Below are 16,553 nucleotides of genomic sequence, written 5' to 3' on the forward strand. Positions count from 1 at the left end.
TGGACCAACCAGTCTCTGTTCTCTGCTGAGGCCAGGCTGCCCTTCTGCCTGTGGCCACACTCGTTGTTGATGGATTGAAATGCTCTCCTATCAGTTGGGAAGTTGCAGCCTAGAGTCCCCTGATGCCTCACCCCCATCTACCTGCCTCCAGGCCACTGGACCTCCCTCTGATCCTGCTTCTAAAGGGTTAACATCCAGCACAGTTCTTGGCCTCCTGGAATCTATCTCCATGCTAAAGTCAGTGTCTATTCTAATTGGTTGGTGGCCATGTGGTAACCAGCTGCTAAATATGTTGAATATCACCCCTAGCTGTGGCCACAAAAAAGGCCAAAGCCAAGTAGGTGTGGTACTTTTGGTGCAAGAAATGGCCTAACTCACTGAGTTGAGGTTTTGGCTTCTGCTTGAGGCATGGGCAGGAACCAGACAGATGGGCAGGTCTGGGTTCTGCTTGATTTGTACAGCAAAATAATTCCTTAGTTTAACAAGCAAAGATGTAACTCAAGCCAGCACACTACATAGTCACATGCCCTCTGACTGTAAACATCCCTGAGTCAGTTACTGACCTAGAGCTTGGGAACCTTGGAGGAAGGCTGCTAAAGCGTCATTCCATTCTCCAGGCTTTTTGGTACCAAAGGTTGACAGGACTTGAAAAATAATGGAGGGTTACCTCAAGCTTAATTAGGTGGGTACTTGATATATGATAAAAAAAAATTTTTCCTGATCTCTTTACCCATACCAGCAGAAGCTATTTCTCTTCCACTGGCAGGTAGAACAGCATATCTTCACAGGGACCTAGTCCACCCTACCAAAGATGACCAACTATCGGTTTGCCCAGGACTGTCTGAAAGTTCTGCATCCCAGGAAACCCCTGGGTCCCTAGCAAATAGGGATGCTTGATCACACTAATTTGCTCTTCCATGAATGTCACCTTAATCTGCTACATTGATGATATCATACTGATTGGCCTGGGACATTACGAAGGAACAAGCATCTTTGTTGTCTTCTTGAGACATGAATGTAATGGGAGTGTGAGGGAAATTTTGCAGAAATAAAAGGACCTGCCACATCAGTGAAGTTCTTAGAAGGTCAAAGTATAATGGAATCTCTCCTTCAAAATGAAGGGGCAGGGGGAGACCATGAAGGACAAGTTGCTACATTTTATACCCTTTCATCTTATAAGGAGTTTTGGAAGCAGCATATCTCTCTATTTTAGCAGGGCTTTTTTTCATTGCAAGAAACAAAAGTTCACAAAGCTCAAGTAAAGGAAACATTGATGAGAGAGACGAAGTCTCCCAGATCTGAGGCTCTAGTGGGATCAGGCTTCATATAAATTGAAACCCAAGGAAGTGTGGAGTCCAGGAGAACTCTGGGAATAGGAATTTGTGGATTTTCTTCTATCCCAGATTGTTTGTGTGGCTTAGCCACTGTCTACCACTCCTGTTAGTGTTTGTCTCCTACCATCTGATTCCACATTTCTCACCTGAAGAGCCCGAGAAAGAGAATCTGATTAACTTTTCTTTTTAAAAATTTATGTTTTATGTTTAATAAAGTTTGGTGTGTACATAATTTAAAGAGTTAGATACTTCCAAAGACTTGTTAGAAAAAAATGGAAGAATCCTTTCAACGCTTCTTTATTTCCAGCTCTTTGGAAGTAAGCACTTTTTCAGTTCTTTAGCTGATTATTTTGGTACTTGGTATTTATCTCCATATTTCCAAATAATATGGTTATATTTAGAATTCTTGATTTTTCCAGTTTTAACCATTATCTATTGACTTACCACTGTGGGACAATGAGATCTAGCTCTCTTCCATTACCCAGTCTCCATGCCCACCCACCCCCTACACACACCCCATGTCACCATGCTCCAAATATACATTTGGAATTTTAGTTAGAAAGATATTTAGGATTATAATTTTATAACTATGTAAATGCTATTCACAACTGAGCCATATGTTATAATGCTATTACTTTCCCACATGTTTTCCTTGGAGTTCATTGCCTTGGAGTTCATAATTGCCTCATCTTTTCGTTTGCCTAGTTTTCTAAGCATTTATTCCTAATTGAACCCGATACATAAATGTCTTCTCATTATATTCAAACATATGGAGTAGACTGTCACAGAAGTAAAGGTATGTTGCTGTGCCTGCCAGGTGAAGGTTAATTATGAGGTCTTCTGTCAGTTTCATCTTCTTAAAGAAATCCCTACTAGAACCATCTAGTATCTAAACCTTGTTTACTCTGGGCTGGCTGCCATTTAGGCCTGTAACTCAGCTGTCATCTTGAAATCTCCTTTAATTAACACCCCGGGGAGTCCCTTTATCTTTCTGGTGTTGGACCCTCACTCATGGATCCCAAGTCTTCCTCTTTTTTGCTTTAGCCCTTCACTTTGGTCAGTTGACTCTCCACAGAACCCACGGATATGGAGGGCCAACAATACTATGCCATTTTATATAAGGAACTTGAGCATCATGGATTTTTGGTAGGGACGGTTCTGGACTGAATCCCCTGCAGATACTGAGGGACAACTGTATACCGGTAGCTTCTGAAAAAGAGTGCTCAGGAAATGTTCAAGACTGTGTAGCAGAGACTGCTACTTATTCCACATGTCTGTCTTCTATTTTTCCTTAGTAATAAAGTTTTTAGCTGGGCATAAGATCATCCAAAATCAAGTCTTTATTTCTACATTTCCAGCCTCCCTTGCAGCTTTGTGTGGCCATGCGGCCAAATTCTGACCAATGGGATGTAAGCAGAAGTGTTATTTAGCAGCTTCTGAGAAACTTCCTAAAGACATAGCTGGCAAATGCCCCTTGCTCCTTCTTCATCATCCCTTTCTCCATCTGGTGGCTGGTACTCAGATGCTACCATCCTGGACCATGAGGATGAAGCCCACACTCTGGGCATGGCAGAGTGAGGGCTGGAATGAACCTGGGTTGCTGAGAGTTTCATGGAACAGAGCCACTCTAGTGACCTGGATTTTTATGTGAGAAAGAAAGAAAATTGTAACTATTGTTTTGGGTTTTCTGTCGCTTGCATCCGAACCTTGAATTAATGAATATGCCTTTATTCCAGAGTAATTCATAATTGCAGGTTAGCTGTGTACGGAATTGCAGGTTGGAAATTATTTTCTGACAGAATTTTTAATGCATTGCTCCTTTGCCTTCTAGCTTCCAGAGTTGCTATTATAAATACTAATTTGGACCATTTGTTTGTATCCTTAGAAATATATATGTATTAAATACATATATTTAATCTCCACTATTTTCAGTTTCACAAGGATGAGCCTTGGTGAGGTTCTTGGTTTTTCTCAGTTGTGTTGGGACACTTGATAGGCCCTTTATATCTAGAAACTCATGCCCTTCTATTCTGGGAAATTTCTTAAACTTTTTCAGTTACACTTTTCCCTCCGTTTTTTTCTCTTCTCATATTTTTTCATATTTTTAATTTCCAACATTTCTTTCTCATTCTCTATTCCTTTTTAAAAAGCATCTTATTTTTGTTTCATGAAAGTAGTATCTTATCTCTCTAAAGATATTAATTATGGTGGGTTTTTTTGTAAAATCTTCTCTCTGCATTGTATCTGTTTCTTTCAGGTTGCTTATTTCTGTTTTTGGTTTTGGTTTTTTGTTTGTTTTTGTTTTTGTATCTATGCCTTTCATACAAGGTGTTTCCCTCAGAAATACCGGCGATCCTTAGCAGGGCACCACAGTGAGTACTAAAAGGTGACTGGCAGCTCTGTGTGCCTGGGTGGAGCTTTCTGCCTGTGGGGTTCACTGTAGGGTGATCCAGCTCAACCATTTCCATGGAGAAACTCCAAACTCAATGTCTTTAAGTCTATTCTCTTCGGCTAGTCATATTTCAGAAAATATTTCTTTGGGGCTAGTCATATTTCAAAATATACTTTTAAGCTTCTGCCTGGAGGATAAAGGCCAGCTACCAGCATTTTGGGAGCTGAGGTCGGGGGCGGAGGTGGGTTTGGTGTCCCAACATTTGGTGCACTTTAGCTTTCTTTAAATACCCATATTTTCAATAAGGTACCTTCACCTTCAACTGGGCTTGGATCCCAAAGTCCAGAAACCTCCTGTTTTACCTTCTCCAGGAATAAACTTCCAGTGTTCTTTCGAGGTAGAGAAGGGGCAGTCACCTCCCTGTGGGCCCTAAAGGGGAAGGGAACCTAGTTGTCTGATGTCTTTTTTATAAATTGAGGTGAAATTCACATAACATACAACTAACCATTATAAAGTATACAATTCAGGGGCATTTAGTACATTCACAATGTCTATCTGGTTCTAAAGCATTTTCATCACCCCCAAAGAAAGCCTCACAGACCTTAAGCAATCACTCCTCATACCCCTCTCCCCCAGACCCAGGCAACCACCAACATGCTTTCTGTCTCTAAGGATTTACCTATTCTGGATATTTCCTATAAATGGAATCATACAACTTGTGCCCTTTTGTATCTGAATTCTTTTACTTAGCATAATGTTTTTGAGATTTCTCTACACTGTCACATGTGACGGCACTTCATTGCTTTTTTTTTTTTTTTTTTTTTTGCGGTACGCGGGCCTCTCACTGCTGTGGCCTCTCCCGTTGAGGAGCACAGGCTCCGGACGCACAGGCTCAGCCGCTCCGTGGCATGTGGGATCTTCCCGGACCAGGGCACGAACCCGTGTCCCCTGCATCGGCAGGCGGACTCTCAACCACTGCGCCACCAGGGAAGCCCGACTTCATTGCTTTTTATGGCTGAACAATATTCCACCGTATGTATGTACCACAGTTTCTTTATCCATTCAACCACTGATGGACATTTGGGTTGTTTCCACCTTTTGGCTATTGTGAATAATGCTGCTATGAACATCTGTGTACAAGTATTTGTTTGAGTACCTGTTTTCAATCCTTTTGGGTGTATACAGGCATACCTCATTTTACCACACTTCACAGATATGGGGTTTTTTTTTGTTTTGTTCTGTTTTGTTTTACAAATTGAAGGTTTGTGATAACCCTGCACTGAGCAAGTCTATCTGCATCATTTTTCCAACAGCATTTGCTCACGTCATGTCTCTACGTTACTCTAAACTCTAAATTACAGTTTAGTAATTCTCGAAATATTTCAAGCTTTTTCATTATTATTATATTTGTTACAGTGATGTGTGATCAGTGATCTTTGATGTTACTATTGTAATTGTTTTAGGGCACCACAAACTGCGCTCATATAAGACAACAAACATAAGCAATAAATGTTGTGTGTGTTCTGACTTCTCCACTGACTGGCTATTCCCCCACCTTTCTCCCTCTTTGGGGGCCCCTCTATTCCCTAAGACAACAATATTGAAATTAGGCTAATTAATAACCCTACAATGGCCTCTGAGTGTTCAAGTGAAAGGAAGAGTCACATGTCTCTCACTTTAAATCAAAAGCTAGAAATGATTAAGCTTAATGAGGAAGGCATGCTGAAAGTCAAGACAGACCAAAAGCTAGGCCTCTTGCATCAGTTAGCCAAGTTGTAAATGCAAAGGAAAAGTTCTGGAAGGAAATTAAAAGTGCTAGTTCAGTGAACACACGAATGATAAAAAAGCAAAACAGCCTTATTGCTGATATGGAGAAAGTTTTATGATCTGCACAGAAGATCAAACCAGCCACAACATTCCCTTAAGCCAAAGCCTAATTCAGAGCAAAGCCCCAACTCTCTTCAATTCTGTGAAGGCTGAGAAAGGCTAGGAAGCTGCAGAAGAAAAATCTGAAGCTAGCAGAGGTTGGTTCAGGACGTTGAAGGAAAAAAGTTGTCCCCATGGGCTTCCCTGGTGGCACAGTGGTTAAGAAGCAGCCTGTCAATGCAGGGGACACAGGTTCGAGCCCGGTCCGGGAAGATCCCACATGCCGCAGAGCATGTGCGCCACAATGAAGCCTGTGCGCCACAACTACTGAGCCTGTGCTCCGGAGCCCACAAACCACACTACTGAGCCCACTTGCCACAACTACTGAAGCCCGCGCGCCTAGAGCCTGTGCTCCGCAACAAGAGAAGCCACTGCAGTGAGAAGCCCGCGCACCGCAACGAAGAATAGCCCCCGCTCACCACAACTAGAGAAAGCCCACGTGCAGCAACGAAGACCCAATGCATCCAAAATAAATAAATAAATAATAAATATAAATAAATAAAGAATTAGGCTAAATCTACTCTGCTCTATAAATGGAACAACAAAGCCTGCATGACAGCACATCTGTCTACAACATGGTTTACTGAATATTTAAGCCCACTGTTGAGAACTACTGCTCAGAAAAAAAGATTTCTTTCAAAATATTACTGCTCATTGACAATGTACCTGGTCACTCAAGAGCTCTGATGGAGATGGACCACAAGGTTAATGTTTTCATGCCTGCTAACATAACATCCAGCCCATGGTTCAAGGAGTCATTTTGACTTTCAAGTCTTATTTTCTTCCCTTTGCTTTGTTTTTTTTTAAATTTTATTGAAGTAAGTTGATTTACAATGTTGTGTTAGTTTCAGGGGTAGAGCACAGTGATTCAGATATATATCTTCTTTTTCAGATTCTTTTCCCTTATAGGTTATTACAAAATATTGAGTATAGTTCCCTGTGCTATACAGTAGGTCCTTGTTGGTTATCTATTTTATATATAGTAGTAAAGTCTTATTATTTAAGAAATACATTTCTTAAGGTTATAGCTGTCACAGATAGTGATTCTTCTGATGGATTTTGGCAGTCAACTGAAAACCTTCTGGAAAGGATTCACCATGAAGAACATTCATGATTCATTAGAAGAGGTCAAAATACCAACATTAACAGGAGTTGGGAAGAAGTTGATTCCAACCCTCATGGATGACTCAAGACTTCAGTGGAGGAAGCAACTGCAGATGTGGTGGAAAGAGCAAGAGAGCTAGATTTAGAAGGGGAGCCTGAAGATGTGACCAAATTGCTACAATCTCATGATAAAACTTTCACGGATGCGGAGTTTTCTCTTCTGGATGAGCAAAGAAAGTGGTTTCTTGAGATGGAAACTACTCCTGGTACAGATGCTGTGAAGACTGTTGAAACGACAACAAAGGATTTAGACTATTACATAAACTTAGTTGATAAAGCAGTGGCAGGGCTTGAAAGGATTGACTCCAATTCTGAAAGAAGTTCTACTCTGGGTAAAATGCTATCAAACAGCATTGCAGGCTACAAAACAAATCATTTGTGGAAGGAAGTGTCAATCAATGTGGCAAATGTCACTGCTGTCTTAATTTAAGCGACTGCCACGGCCACCCCAGCCTTCAGTAACCATCACCCTGATCAGTCAGCAGCCATCCACACTGAGGCAAGACCCTCCACCAGCAAAAAGATTATGACTTGCTGAGGGCTCAGATGATGGCTAGCATTTTTAGCAATAAAGTATTTTTTTAATGTTTCTCATCCCCTCTTTTTAAAAAAATATTTATTTATTTATTTATTTGGCTGCACCAGCCGGGTCTTAGTTGCGGCACGTGGGATCTTTAGTTGCAGCATGCAAACTCTTAGTTGTGTCACGTGGAATCTAGTTCCCTGACCAGGGATCGAACCCGGGCCCCCTGCGTTGGGAGAGTGGAGTCTTAGCCACAGGACCACCAGGGAAGTCTCAGCACTAAAGTATTTTTAAATTAAAGTATATACATTGTTTTTTAGACATAATGCTATTGCACACTTAAGAGACTACAGTATAGTGTAAACATAACTTTTATATGCACTGGGAAACAAAAAATTTGTGTGACTCACTTTACTGTGATATTCGCTTTATTTCGGTGGTCCAGAACCAAACCCACAATATCTCCAAGGTACGCCTGTACCTAGGAGTGGAACTACTGAGTCATATGGTAATTCTATATTTACCTTTGTGAGGAACTGTCAAACTGTTTTCCCCAGTGGCTGCCCATCAGCAATGTACAAGGGTTCCAATTTCTACATATCCTCTCTGACAACTGTCACTTTTATTTTTCCTTTTTTTGAAAAATTATAGTCATCCTAGTGGGGGTGAAGTGGTTATGATTTGCATTTCCTAATGACTAATGATATACTGACCATCTTTTCATGTGCTTATGGCTTTTCATATATCTTTTTTGGAGAAATGTTTAATCAAGTCCTTTGCCCATCTTTTTAATTGGGTGGTTTTTCTTTTTGTTGTTGAGTCTAATGCCTTTGTAAACTGACTTTCAATTAAATCTCACATCTTATTTTTAGTCTCTATATTAACCCCACTTCCAGAGGTACCTGCTGCCACCAGTTCCTCAGGGGTGCACTTGAAGTTGTGCCACAGCTTACTGGGGTTCTGTTTGTTTGTGGGTTTTTTTCCCATCTTTTTTCCCCCCCTGTATTTCATTTTCAGCAGTTTCTATTGGTATGACTTCAAGTTCATAATCTTTTCTTCTGTAGTGTCTAGTCCACTGTTTACCCCATTCACCATACTTTTCATCTCAGACATTTTATTTGTCATTTCTAGAACTTAGATTTGGGCCTTTTTGTATCCTCTTTATCTCCTCTTATCATGCTCATACTTTCCTCTACCTCCTTCAACATAAGATATATATTTTTAACAGCTGTTTTGCTGTCCTTGTCTACTAATTCTATCATCTGTGTCATTTCTGGGTCTGTCCCTATTGTTTGATTTTCTTGCCTCACTATGGGTTGTTTTCCTGCTTTTTTGAATCACTGATTCTTTTTTTTTTTTCTTCCATGCTGCACGGCTTGTGGGACCTTAGTTCCCTGACCAGGGATCGAACCTGCGCCCTTGGCAGTGAAAGCGTGGAGTCCTAACCACTGGACCACCAGAGAATTCACATCTGATTCTTTTTATATTAGATGCCGGACACTGTGAATTTTACATCTGGTTGCTGCATTTCTTTGTATTCCTTTAAATATTTTTGGCTTCTCTGTTGGGATGCAACTAAGCTAACTGGAAATAGTTTGTAATTTTTTTTCAAGGCTTGCTTTTAAGTTTTGTCAGTGGGGACCAAAGCAGTCTTTAGTCTAGAGCTAATTTGGCTACAGTACTATTTAGCAAATACCTTTCGGAGTACTCTCAATGCCTTGTGTATTATGAGGTTTTCCATTCTGGCTGTTAGGAATGTGAAATATTCCAAGACTTGTGTGCTCTCTAGAAAGTGTTTCACCTGTTCCTTTCTGGTGGTTCATTATACAGCCTTGAGTAGTTTCTTCATCCACATGTGATGATAAGTACTCAGCCAAAGACTCAAGAGGAACCCTCTGAAGATTTCAGGACCTCTTTCTCTGTCTCTGTGCAGCTCTGCTTCCAATACTTTGCCCTGTAAACTCAAGCTCTCTTGGCCTAAGCTCTATCTCCTCAACTCAGGGAACCCAGTGGGCTGTGTGTCAGGTCCCCCTTCTTGTACTGCAGCCTGGGAACTCTATCCAGACAACAAGCTGGGGCAATGATAGGGCTGACCTCGTTCTTTTCCCTTTTCTCAGGTATCAATGTCCTGTGCTGCCCACTGTCCAGTATCTGAAAACAATTGTTTTATATACTTTGCCCTTTTTTTTTTTTTTCCAATTTGGCTGCACCGTGCGCGGCTTGCGGGATCTTAGTTCCCAGACCAGGGATTGAACCTGGACCCTCAGCAGTGAGAGTGTGGAGTCCTAACCACTGAACTGCTAGGGAATTCCCCTTTGGCCATTCTTAAGTCATTTAAAGTGGGAGGGTGAATGCAGTCCCTGTTACTCCATCATGGGCAGAGCTGAAGTGTCCTTGCTTGTCTCATCACAGCAGACAACTTTAAACGCCACAGGTCATGGTATGATTTGTCTGTCTTAGGATCATGGGTCTTCCCACCTTTCCCATCAGTTGCGGTCAGTGACCCTAAGCACAAAATTCTACTGCTACAGTGGGCTGCCCACTCAGTGTGGGCCATGGGAAGATGGGGCTAATTTCCTTAGAAGAATCTGTGAGCCCGGATGGGCCCATGGCCAGCTTGCGTAGAGTGAGCCTGCTTAGGACTCCTTCTTTGACTCATTTACTGGTTGGCCTGAAAATATGTCCATTCAAGGGAGGAGAGGACAAAAAAGGAAGTTTTGAAACTAGTCCAGGCTGCAGAGCAAAATGCCCTTATGGCCTTGCCAACCATAGTGCTGGAGGTGTCTAGTCCACTGAACTTTGGCATGGCCAACAGAGCATCACAGTGGGGCTCCTGCGGGTTTGAAGCAAGATGACATTTCAGCAGATAACTATTCTCCTTTCAGGAAGCATCTTCTATTGTGCTCCTGAAGTCTGGTGTAAATATCTGGGATAGAAATTTACCATGAAACCTGAACTGAGCATTGTTTATCCATCTCGCCTCAGAATGGGGCAACCCAGAGCTTTCCATAACTAAGTAGACTCCAGATTCTGAAGGCCTAAGTAAGTTACCTGAGACATTGTTTACATCTTTGTATGCTTCTCCCCTCCCCTGTCATATATGCTTTAACTTGGCCCATTTGGGAGGGAGTCCCCTATGACGAGGTAAACGGGGGTAAAAAGACTCTAGCCAGATTTACAGATGGTTCCTTGTAGTATGCTAGTACTACCTAGAAGTGAACTGGTTCAGCATTATTCAATCAAAAGCCCATAGACAGTTTCATTCTGAAGATGGTAGCATAAAGGCAGCATTTCCTCTCTACCTTCTTGCAACCATCCCAGAGCAATGGAGAGAATAAGAAACAAAAACACAAATTCCAATTTCAGCAAAACAATGAGCTCCAGCTTCAAACCACAATTCCAATTGAATGGCTGCTGGAAGTAGTGGAGTTCTAGAGGAGGTATGTGTGGAAGGAAGGGTAGCAAGGTCACTGCTATTGCAGATCTCAAAAAGAACCAGGACGATACATTTCTCAAGGATGAGGGGCATACCATGGCACGCAAAAGCCCTTGAGGGTCTGTCTCAGGTGTTTGAGATGGGGAACTGAGTAGTTCAGACAGGTGCTTCCTGGACCCAGTTTAACTCAGAGAAACAGAACAGTTGGAGTGAATGACAATCAGACTGGCAAGTCCTGGCATGAGGCCCTCTCTCTCTCTCTCTCTGGGGTAGCAAGGTAAAAGAGGGACTTTACCGGACATCCCTGGTGGTCCAGTGGTTAAGACTCCGTGCTTCCACTGCAGCGGACGAGGGCTCAGATCCCTGGTCAGGGAACTAAGATCCCGCATGCCACATGGTGCAGCCAAAAAAAAAAAAGAGAGAGAGAGAGACTTTACATTATGAAAAACTCTACAAGTAAGTAAACAGGGAGTTGGATGAACTCAACAGCATAATAAGGTAGGTCTGATATTATCAAACATGCCTTAGTTTCAGGTACCCAGAGAAAATTCACAAAACTTGGCTATATATTAGGCTACAAAGAAAGCCTTGTTAAGCTTGAAAAAACAGAACTAATACACATCCATCATTCTCTGATCACTGTGTAGTATCACTAAACATTAAGATTAAAACTAAGAGGAAAGGGCTTCCCTGGTGGCGCAGTGGTTGAGAGTCCGCCTGCCGATGCAGGGGACACGGGTTCGTGCCCCTATCCCGGAGGATCCCACATGCCGCGGAGCGGCTGGGCCCGCGAGCCATGGCCGCGGAGCCTGTGTGTCCGGAGCCTGTGCTCCGCAACGGGAGAGGCCACAGCAGTGAGAGGCCCGCGTACAGCAAAAAAAAAAAAAAAAAAAAAAAAAAAAAACTAAGAGGAAAAAAATGTCCCTATCACCTGAATATTTTTTTCTTGTTCTCTTTTAAAAGAACTCTTTTTTTTTTTTTCAGGCTGAAGGCAAAGGGAACATGAACCGGCTGGTGAAGAAGGGAGGTTATTCATACCAGCTACAGCTTTGTTGTAGAAAAGTTCTGTAGCTTCTACGTATATTTCTTTAAAAGAAACTCTTGAGTCAATAAAGAAGTACAAATCAAAATGCAGAATATTTAGAAAATAACAAAACCACAAGCTTACAGAATCTATGAGATTCTAAAACACAGCTAAAACAGTGCTTTAAAACAAAAATTTTTTTTTTTTGGCCGCACCATGCAGCTTGCGGGATCGAACCCGGGCCCCCAAAGTGAAAGCGCCGAGTCCTAATCACTGGACCGCCAGGGAATTCCCTAAAAGAGTGCTTATAGGGCTTCCCTGGTGGCACAGTGGTTGAGAGTCCGCCTGCCGATGCAGGGGACATGGGTTCGTGCCCTGGTCTGGGAAGATCCCACATGCCGCGGAGCGGCTGGGCCCGTGAGCCATGGCCGCTGAGCCTGCGCGTCCAGAATCTGTGCTCCGCAATGGGAGAGGTCACAACAGTGAGAGGCCCGCGTACCGCAAACAGAAAAAAAAAAAAAGAGTGCTTATATGAAATGTTTTGAGCCTCAATTAATAAAAAATTAAAATAAGTAAGCATCCAACGCAAGAAATTAAGATCTTTACGACGTTGACCGGTGTACGGGTCACCGTGGAGCCACGCCTCGCCATCGCCTGCTGGGCTGCCTGCTGCCGCCGCACTCTGCAGCCAGCAGTAAGCACGCCCCACCTCACGTTCTGCCTACGGCCCACCTGCCAGCTCCCAGCCCTTCCCAAGGTACATCAAAGGACACTGGTAATACTTTGCGAAGACCCCTTTTAAAGCTTTACGTGCTTTGCCCTAGTCCATGCTATTACGACTCCAGTCAGCAAAGGAGAAGTACCAAGCCACCAGAACCCAGGCAGACGGTCACAGCCAGGGCAGCTACAGCTTTCTTGTAGAGTTTCTTCTGACATTTCTGTCCTTAAAGAAGGAGAAAAGATATCCACTATTATTTAACTAGTTCTAGATGCTCAAAAACTAAATTACACAAGAGAAAGTAATTAGAGATTTTTAAAAATCAAAAGAAGTTAAAACTATCACTATTTGAATATCAGGTGATCTCTACCTAGAAAAAAATGAAGAAAATAACCGAAAAAAAAAGTGTTATAAACAGTAAGTGAAATCAGTAGGAGATTGGATACAGTCCTGAGGCCCAAATGGAGCACCAGGTTTCTAGGGAAACTGTCAGGAATGTAGTGGCAGGTCATGTCTATCAGATCCCTTCTGTCACTGAGGGTGTGGTCATTTAAATATTCTGGAAGAAACACTTATTCTGTATTTGGGTTTTCTTTCCCAGCAGGTCATGCCTCTGACTATTTCACCAACCCTGGAATTACTGACTTTGCATAACACAGGGGGGTCCAGACAAAATCTCTCCAACCAGGAAACTCATTTCCCAGTGAGAGAAATAAGACAGTTGGCCAGCCATGGGCCATGATCATATTTCCCATCCACAAGAAGCAGCTGGTCCTATAGAACAATGAAACGGTGTTCTGAAAACAGATCCAGCAGTACCCAGGAGACTGCACCTGTGAGGCTGGGACACTTTCTTGTAGGAAATGATACGTGGAAAAAAAAGAAAAGAAAAGAAAATGATATGTGATCTCACACAGTGACTGAAATGCAGTGTCAATTCTCCCTCAGCCAATATTAGAGGTTCAGAAACCAAGGGCTGGGGTCGGGGGTGGAAGGTGGCAGCTCTCACTATTACTTTGATCTCTAAAAATATTTCCTTTCCGTCCCCCAAATCACTCATGTTCTGTGGACTTGACTGTCCAAGTGGGCGAGGTATTTTCACCAGGGAACCCGGTGAGGGTTCCACCTGGCCATCTGGGACTCCTCCCACCGCAGGCTAATGGCAGAAAAGGGTGTTCCCGTGCTAGCTGTGCTCTGATTATACAGGGGAAATGGGGTTGTTACTCCCCGATAGGGTTTGGGAGGGGCAGAGGAGGTTGCCTCCTTGCACCACCACACCCAGGGGCACAAATTAACCGAAAACGATCACAGTCCATATTAATGTTCTAATTTTCCTCCCCCACGACTATCCTGTACACCAGGGTTTGTGGTAGCTAAGACTACCAATTTGTTCAAGGTTTCAGGATAGTAAGAAATAACCCTCGGCTAACGGGAAGTACAGGAGGAATGGACAGCACTTGGAAACTGTGAACTCGAGAAGGAATGTTTAAAGTGGTCCGAGATGTCACAGCTGCATATCTGGATGTGACGTGGTGTCATCTTTTTTTCTGGGGGGCAGGGCGGGGGCAGTGTTTAAGTGCATTTGCGGCTGTGATAACTGGAGAGACGAAACCAAGTACACATCGGGGTGCCCAGAGCTTAGTTCTGGGCCCTCTTCTCTGTCTACATGCTGCACCTAAGCAACCTCACCCAGTCTCATGGCTTTAAATAGCTCCTGTACACTGATGACTCCTAAACCTACATTTTCACTTCTGGCCTCACCTGCAAATCCAAACTATATATCCACCTGCCTACTTGATCAACTACTTGGAGGCCTCACAAGTATCTCAAATCAACATATCCAAAGCAAAGCTACTGATTTCTGGCTATCAGCATTCCCTAACCTTCTTCTCCTACTGTCTCCTTTTTTTTTTTTTTTTTTTTGTCAATAAATGGCACCATAAGCCACCCAGTTGCTCAAAACAAAAATCTAGAGCTGCCCTGTCCAGTATGGTAGCCACTAACCACATGTGACCACTTCAATTTAAATTTTAATTAATTAAAATAAAGTAAAATAAAAATTTCAGGTTTTCAGCTTTATTAGCCACATTTCAAGTGCTCAATGGCCACACGTAGCTAGTAGCTACCATACTGGACAGTCAGATACAGAACATTTCCATCATCACAGAGATCTATTGGACAGTGCTTCTCTAGAGAGGTTGCCACTGATCCCTCTTTCCCTCGCCTCCCACATGTAATCCATTGACAAATCCTATGGATTTTACCTCCAAAACATTCCCTGAATCAATCCATTACTCTCCAACCTACTCCTACAACCCTAGTCTCTGCCACCATCACCTTTCACCCCGACTGCTGAACTCACTTCTTAATTGCCCTAGTTTCAATCATCCCCACTGTAACCATTTCCACTAGAGCAGACAGAACGATTTTTTTTGAAACTGAACATCAGATCATCTCTTGCCCCTGCTACAATTCTTCCAATGGTTTCTGTGGCAGAGGCTGTGGTTTTATCCTAATATCCTTTCTCCCCTTCCACTTCGGTAATAGAACCTCTGAAGTTTAGGTGAGCACATAGAAGCCCAAAATAAAGAAAACATTTTCCAGAGTCCCTCCTTGCACTTAGGTGTGGTCATGTGACTGAATTCTGACCAGGGTGAGCCAATGAGGTTGTGTGTATGTCCTTAAAAAGAGCAGGTTCTTCCTGCTGCTGTAACAGACATGATGGCTGAAGCTGGAATAGACCATGAGGTGAATTTGGGAGGGGAGGTAATGCACTGTGGAGCAACAAGATAGAGGGAGTGTGGGTCCCTGACACAGTGGAGCAACCCACCAGCCCTGGAACACCTACCTAGACTTTTACATGAGAGAGAGAAATAAACTTCATCTTGTTTAAGCCCTGATTACGTGAGGTATTCTGTCATAGTGGGACCTAATTCTAATACAGCTTCCCATCACACTTAGAAGAAAATCCCAAATTCCTTACTAAAGTCTGGAAGGTTCTACATGATCAGGCCCCTCTCTAGTATAATCCCCCTCATCCCCCCCACACTCCAACCTGCTTTGTTCTTTCCTGCTTCCACACACCAAGCTTCCTCATGCTTTAGGGCCTTCGAACTTGCTTTTCCTTCTGCCTGGGTTGCTCCTTTTTCGTTACTCAGGTCTTAGCTTTAAATATCACTGCTTCAGAGACGGTCCCCTGACCAATCTGAAATACCCAACAAGTCACTCTCTTTTACAATAACTTACTTTGATTCTCTGCATAGAACTTATCAGAGCTGATGATTCTTTAATTTGTTTATTGTCTGCCTCTCCTACTAGAGTGTAAATTCCATGAGGATAGGAATTTTGATTGGTTGGTTCACTGCTGTATTCCAAGTGTCTACAACAGTTCCTGAAACCTAGTAAACTACTCAGTGTTTATCAAATGAATGCTCAAATACCGTTCCACGGATAGGGTGGTGGTTAAAAGTAGGGCTTCTAAAGTCAGACGTCCCAGGTCAGAACCCTGGCTGGACCACGAAATCAGTCGTGTGACTTACCCAAGTTGTATACCTAAGACTCTCTGTAAAATGAGATTTCCTACAGCATAGGGTAGGAGTAAAAATTATATACATATATAGCGTTTATAAAGCACTCCTTCTCCTTCTCCCTTCCTTACTCTGAGAGCTCCCGTCTTTTCTCCCTCTCTTTGGCCCCTCACTTGGCCACTTCCCTTCGGCTTTGCGTTCCTCTCGGCACAGTCTAGCTGAAACTAGTCCTTTGAAATTTAGCGGGAATTAACATCATCCCTCAGGAGGACCAGAGCTGCGCACGCGCAGGACACCCACTCTTTCTCGTCAGCAGTCTTTGCAGCCTCGACAGCCAATCAGAGTTATCGTCGGAGCCGAGTTCCGAAGACTCACCAATCGAGTGTGGGAGGCGGTCAGCCCTGGAGGCAGTGGCGAGAGGGGGCGGGAACAAGGAGAGAGCACGCACAGTTCTCGCAGCCAGGGTCTCAGCAGCCCAATCCGAGAGGCCTGAGGTCTGAAGGCAGTGG

This window comes from Mesoplodon bidens (genome assembly GCF_964165515.1).
Source record: "Mesoplodon bidens genome assembly, chromosome: 15".
Classification (NCBI taxonomy): Eukaryota; Metazoa; Chordata; class Mammalia; order Artiodactyla; family Ziphiidae; genus Mesoplodon; species Mesoplodon bidens.